The sequence below is a fragment of the Amblyomma maculatum genome, chromosome 10, assembly GCF_055883805.1.
Source record: "Amblyomma maculatum isolate TAMU_Amacu chromosome 10, ASM5588380v1, whole genome shotgun sequence".
Classification (NCBI taxonomy): Eukaryota; Metazoa; Arthropoda; class Arachnida; order Ixodida; family Ixodidae; genus Amblyomma; species Amblyomma maculatum.
Window position 1 is genome coordinate 92,673,637 of NC_139353.1, and position 6,285 is coordinate 92,679,921.

The window sequence follows — 6,285 nt, forward strand, 5'->3', positions numbered from 1 at the left end:
GAATGACATATCAAAAATAGAATGAAAAGGTGCAGACTATTCAGATAAATCGAATATGGAGAGGGCCTTTATTGGATACTACAGCGGACGTTTAGTCGCACAGAAGGTAAAATTGAACAATTCAAGTCCAGATTCCTTTCTCTTATGTCAAGGCTGGATGAAGAAACAAAAAAAGACGTTTAGAGCTGCCAATCTCTGAAGAAGAAGTAAATAAAGCCATAGAAGACATCAACCCTTGAAAGTCTCCATGACCTGACGGGCTTGCCTTTTGAATTCCTTTATAAGGAATTCAAAAACGATTTCGCCCCAGTTTTGACTACGTTATTAAATGAGGTCTATGGCAGGGATATGCTTCCCCCGTCTTTTCTAACAGCACATACAATTTTAATACCAAAAAAGGTTGACGAAGCCAAGCTTCAACAAGTTACCGCTTACCGACCAATATCCCTGACAAACACAGATTATGAGATCTTAATGAAAATTCTAGCTAAAAGGCTTCAAACTGTAATAGAAGAATCATTAGGACCGCGTCAGACCTGCGGCATTAAAGGCCGAACCTTATATAGTAATATCTACAAGGCACGGTCGGTGCTGGAGTATTGCGACGCCTTGCATGAGAGCGTTGCCATGCTCCAATTTGACCTAGACAAAGCCTTTACAAGGTGCCGCATGATGTCTTGTTATCAAGTTTAGAGCATACAAATGTGGACTCAGTTATTTGCAAAGGAGTCGCAATGGCGTACAGAGGGTGCACGGCGCGCATGGTAGTAAATAAGACGGTTGGTGAGCTCATCCAAGTGCAACGCTCTGTACGACAAGGCTGCCTCTGTGGCCATTGCTTTTCTGCTTGTATAATGAACCAATTTGTCTGAGCATTATCGAGACCAGCATCCGAGGTTTTCGTTAGCATGCTGCAGAGGTCTGCATACTCGGGTATGCCGATGACATTGTCGTCTTCTGTACCGACTACGAAAGAATTCGCAGTGTTGTGAAATTGGTGAAGGACATTTGTTCTGTGAGTGGTATTGCTGTGAGCTGGAATAAGTGTCTGGGCATCTGGCATGGAGAGTGACACACAACCCCTGCGAATTTCGTGAACATACCTTGGGTAACGTCCCCAGTAAAGTATTTAGGAGCGCTATTTGAAAACTACCGATACAGTGAGTCATATTGGAACCAGCAGGTTTTGGAGGCGTGTGAGAAGGCTGACAGACAAAAAGGATTCGGTTGGTCTACGCTTGCACGTGCTACGATTTATAATTTATTTCTTGTTTTCTTCCTTCAGGGGCGCTGCGAGCCGTCACGCAGAGTGGACGCGCTTCACGTCGGCTACGCGATACGGATGTTCTACCATCTAAACCATCGCGAAACCATCGATTTGCACCGCTCAACTCTAGTTGAAATTTGTCTGGCAGGTTACCAGGCACTCGTAGATACCATTTTTATCCACGTTGGCCTCCTTTTGGCGATTGCACGGGACTTTGTCAGTCGACCACGTTGGCGCAGCTACTAAGCCTAAGGCATGGCGACGACGCCGGGCCGCTGATGCGGCACAAGGCACGGCAATCATGAGTCTTCTACGGGGCTACGACCCGGAAAGCATGCAAGTAGTGGAGCTAAAGGCTGCGAAGAAGCCAGTTTTCGATGAATACACTGAATATGCTATTTGAAAGAAATTAAAAGAGCAAGAGCGAGCGTCTGCAAGGCGCGCGAGCTCGGAATGGCAGGAACTCTTGCACACTGGAGACTCTGCTGACGGCCATAACTCCACTTCGGCGCCAAGCAAACCGTTCCAACCGAAGCGTTGGAAACCAGAGGTGGTGCCCATATTCAGCACTGAAGACTCTGTCGTTGTCATGAAACCCAGAGGAATGCTCAATTTGTCACATTTCAAGAGTACTAATAAGATAGGAGAAGCTATATAGGCTGCTGCAGGCATCGAACACCATTCACAGGCGCTTGAAAAATGGACGGCCTGGGATCAAAACATAATCACGGTTGGAATTCGAGACGCAGAGCTTATTCAGCAAGTCCTAGCGGTCGCGAATCTGAGGATCGGCGGCCAATTGCGAGCCGTGCATGTCTACCTCTAGATGCCCGAAAATACGTGTCGTGGAGTAATTCAAGTGGCTTCGAAAGTGTCAGAAGCTGATATTGCTCAAGCTGTTTACTTGCCAGGCACTCCCGTGGTGGGTGTGAGGAAATCAGGAGATGCGAACGCAGCGGTGATTACTTACGAAGGCCATACAGTCCCGTTCAACGTGTTCTACTGGGGGGAGGTGGTGCCCGTCCGTCTTTACCGGGAGACAACACCAGCTTGTGCCCGCTGTGGAACAGTGGGGCATAGGGTGAATTTTTGCCCTAATCCACGAGAAAATCTCTGCCGTGTCTGTGGAAACAACACAGACTGCGCCTGGAAATACAGGAATCGTTCCGGAGCCGGGCGGAAGCCTGGCGGTGAGCACTACAGCAACCAGCGTCAATCCAGAGACAACCGGAGAAATTGAGGGCCTGGACCGCAACCGCGGAAGAAGCAGGGGCCTGAAGGAAGCGGTCGTCCAGGTGACAAGAGGCTTGGAGGAGCGAGTCGGAGAAAACCACGGGCAGCAAGGTGAGCTGGGCACGGGTTGTAACTTCCCTGCCTACCACGTTGGCTGTTGAAAAACTTCAGGAGGAAAATTGCAGATTAAAGCAGGAGCTAGCGAAGCATAAAAGTCAGAAACAGAGGACATCGGCAGAGGGTTAAAACATGCTAGAAACTCCTGGCGAATCTGCAGTGGAGGAGGATGCTTCTCTCCCTCCTACAGAGCAGGCACTAACTCTTGTCCCTGGGAGTGCGAAAAAGAAAAAGGAGGGAAACAGTAACCTTGTGGCTCCGGAGACCGATAAGGGGGCTGGTGCCACAGAGAAAGAAGCCGCGATTGAAGCGGTTGTCGAGAAATGTTTGTTGAACAAACCTTCTGCGTTTGGAAGCTCGTATAATGCAGAATATACAGACGAGCCTCGAGGAAACTACGTTCAGGCCGCTGTTGAGAGGGGCATTCAAGCAGCGGTAGAGCGGGTCTTACAGAGGATCTTTGAACCGCGTCTATTTAAGCTGCAAGTCTTTGAAATCACAATTGATCAAAAAATGCAGGAGCTTGCTGAATGTACGTGGGCGAAGGTTCCAAAATTAACTGGCCGGGTGGGTAATCGGCAGCTTGTAGCTGATGATTTTCCCGACATCGGCGGGGACGCACCAAGCGCAACTTCCTTTAGTGTTCAAAATGGCCCGCCCTCCTAAGCTGGTGATTTACAGTCGAACTGCAGGGGGTTTAGAACGAAAAGGAATTCGCTGCAGCAATACATAATTTTATTGAATAAATTATCAGATATTATTGCACTGCAGGTGAGAATACGGAAGCCAAACTCAGACCATACAGCACGCATCAAACAACTCATCCACTTGCATTTTGGTGCATAAAGATTGGATGGCTGTGACAATCGAGCTGGATTTAGTAACTGAGGTGGAACATACATTTATTCAGCTATTACCGAACGTACCTTCTAGCAGAATTGCGTATGTGTTGAGCATATAGTCGACCGAAGAACACGGGTACGTCTTTCGATGAAAGTTTCCAAAAGGCAGCGCAATTGGCAAAAAGTGCAGCTCTCATCATAGGGGGAATTTTAATGCATATAGCTTCTTGTGGGGTTATAGTAAGGAGGATATTAAGAAAAGGAAAGTCACTGCAACCATTTCGGACCTAGCATTGACGATTCTAACTGACCCGCCGCCTCCCACGAGGATTGGAAAGTGTCTCGAGGGATCCGTGTCCAGATCTCTCTTTGATTAAGGGAGCTGTAAGCTATGATTGGCACAACACGCAGGAAGCCTTGGGGAGTCATCACTGCATTCTCAAAATGTGCCTCGACTGCATTGAGAATCGCAAACCGAGAGGGCATGCCCGGCTCACGGACTCGCCGTTGTTCCGAAAGACGGAAGACTCTACGCTTAACGCGCCCATTGAAAAGTAGGAGGAGTGGGAAGATTCATCGCTGGGAGTCAGGGATCACATTACACGTGCGCTTCAGACCTCAGGAGAAGTTCCGGCCATTGACAACCGCCTACTATATCTATGGGAGACCAGAAGAAGTCTCACACGGGGGTGGAAGAAGCAAAAACATAACCGCAAGCTGAAGATCAAGATCGCGCAATTAACATTTGAAGGAGAAGAGTATGCACGGACCCTGGCCAAAAACAACTGTTGGCTAAATACGACTCGCTGCAAGGACATCTTAGCACCAAGGTGGCTTGAAGTCTTCTTAGATGTTTGATAGAGCCTTCCAAGTCACGTGGGCATCAGCAACATAACCTCAAGAGAGCCCTACATGGCTTCGCAGGTACGGACCAGCAGCTGGTTGCAGCCCTCACCCGCAAGAACCTATGTACAGTGAAAGACAACGAGCCAATAAGAGATTATGAGGGCATGGAAAACACGGACCTGGATCGAGGACATGGATCGAGAGTTCGATGTCGAGGAAATACAGGTGGCGCTTATGGCCATGAGGAGGGGCACTGAAAAAGGAAAGGACAAGGTGACGCTGGGATTGCTTGTCAATCTCAATCGGCAAGCGCTTCAACATCTCACGCAGTACATCAACGTGTGTGAAAAGTGGACAGTTACCCGACGCGTGGAAGATGGCTGATGTCAGCTTTATTATCAAGCCTGGAAAGGAGGTGCACATCAATAAATAACCTGAGGCCAATTTCGCTTACGTCGTGCACAGGGAAACTGATGGAGAAGGCGGTATAAATGCGGCTTTTGACGTACATAGAAGACAATGAAATTATGCCTCACACGATGTTTGAGCTCAGGGCACACTTGTCAACCCAGGACGTGCTACTACAGCTGAAGATGGAGGTTATCGATCCCCGTGCAAGCGCAGCAGTAGGGCCATACTTGCGCTGGATCTTAAGGGAGCTTTCGACGACGTGAAGCACTCCAAGATTCTAGAAACCCTACATGGTACTAACTGCGAAAGCGTACATTTAATTACATCAAGGCTTTGGGCACTTCAACGTTGCCCTCATGCACCTGCCAGAACAACCTAATGCCATAAAGGGAATCCGCCACTACCTCTACGCGGATGACATAACCATATGGACAACGGAGGGCAACTTGGGGCAGATGGAGGAGGCCCTCCAAGAGGCTGCCACTACCATTCAAAAGTATGCAGAAGGATGCGGACTGCACTGTTCCCCGGACAAGTCGGAGCTCCTCGTCCTGCGCGGGAAGGGGGAACTGCACCGCTGGAAATCTCGGTCCATGATAGACGTATTCCCGAGGTGGAGACAATGAGGATTTTGGGGTCGCTTATTACCAACAAGGTTGGGAACGAAGCAGCGATCACCGAGCTCCGAACGGTGTGCGAACAGGTCATTCGTATGCGATCTCGGATCGCAACCAAGAAGAACGGTAGGCAAAAAAACGATACCCTTAGGCTAATACAGGTCTTTATCATCTGCAGGATAGTGCACCTGGCCCCGTACCTTCGTAGGTAGAAAACCAATCTAAACCATCTGGATGTTATCATTCGAACTGCTGATAAGAAAGCGCTCAGGTTACCCGTGAAAGCATCTATGCAGCGTCTGCTACAACTGGGGGTGCACAATACGACTGATGAACTGATTAGCGCCCATCTTACAAGCCAGGTAATGCGACTGGCCACAACCAAGACTGGTCGTAGGGTCTTAGAAAAATTGAGCATTTGCTTTCCACGACAAGTCGATGGGAGAAAAGATATACCTCAAGAGTGGGAGAAGAAATTCCTTACGCTTCCGCTCCCAAAAAACATGCACCCGGAGCATCATCATGTAAGACGAGTGGCGAGAAGCAAGATGATGAACGAATCTTATTCAAGATAAAAAAGGAGCCTTCTTCGTGGACGCTACGGGTCCGGTAGCGGGGTTATCAATATCAGTGGTGCACCAAATGCAGGTCGTGGACGGGCTTTCAGTTCGTAACGGGGATACACAGGCTATGGAGGAAGTGGCGATAGCCCTAGCCGCAACGCACTCCGCATCGAAATGCATAGTTACAGATTACCAGGCAGCTTATAGAAACTATATCCGTGGCAGAATCACGCCGGTAGCATGCAAAATTCTGCGTCAATGTAGGACTTCAGCTGCACAGAAGGAGCTAATATGGGTGCCAGGTCACCAGGGAATTGAAGGAAACTAGCGCGCACATGCTACGGCCTGAGCTTTTCTTCCTCGAAACCCTTCTATGTCCTCCCTTGCTG

At 48.8% G+C, this 6,285-nt stretch overlaps 1 pseudogene; it reads left to right on the plus strand.

Moving 5' to 3' along the window:
• Window positions 1-1,314: 1,314 nt before the first annotated feature.
• On the plus strand, window positions 1,315-4,982 carry LOC146177023 (uncharacterized; annotated as a pseudogene).
• Window positions 4,983-6,285: the final 1,303 nt, after the last annotated feature.